Below are 356 nucleotides of genomic sequence, written 5' to 3' on the forward strand. Positions count from 1 at the left end.
GTGCGGGGACGGTGCTATTATGTCACTTTTGGCACACGCACCCTGGCGCCCTGCGCAATGCGTCACATATAAATCTAGCTTAATGCATCTGAAATGGGGCTGGCTTGATGGTGTCCTAAAAAACTGTGCAGTGTTATGTTACATCCTTAACGTACACAAAGAGCACACACTTGGTCCTGTTTCATCCCTGCAGGTCATCACTTGATTCAACTCTGTTGGGTAGATTATAGACAGCTCGTCTTGACGCTCGTTCTTTCAGCATCGCACACTAACACGTCTGGGTGGAACATAAACTCAAGACATTAGTTCCTGTTCTTACATCTGGTACCTGATCAAAATCCTAGACCCTCAAGGAG

Source organism: Austrofundulus limnaeus, unplaced genomic scaffold, assembly GCF_001266775.1.
Source record: "Austrofundulus limnaeus strain Quisiro unplaced genomic scaffold, Austrofundulus_limnaeus-1.0 Scaffold3044, whole genome shotgun sequence".
NCBI classification, from domain to species: Eukaryota; Metazoa; Chordata; class Actinopteri; order Cyprinodontiformes; family Rivulidae; genus Austrofundulus; species Austrofundulus limnaeus.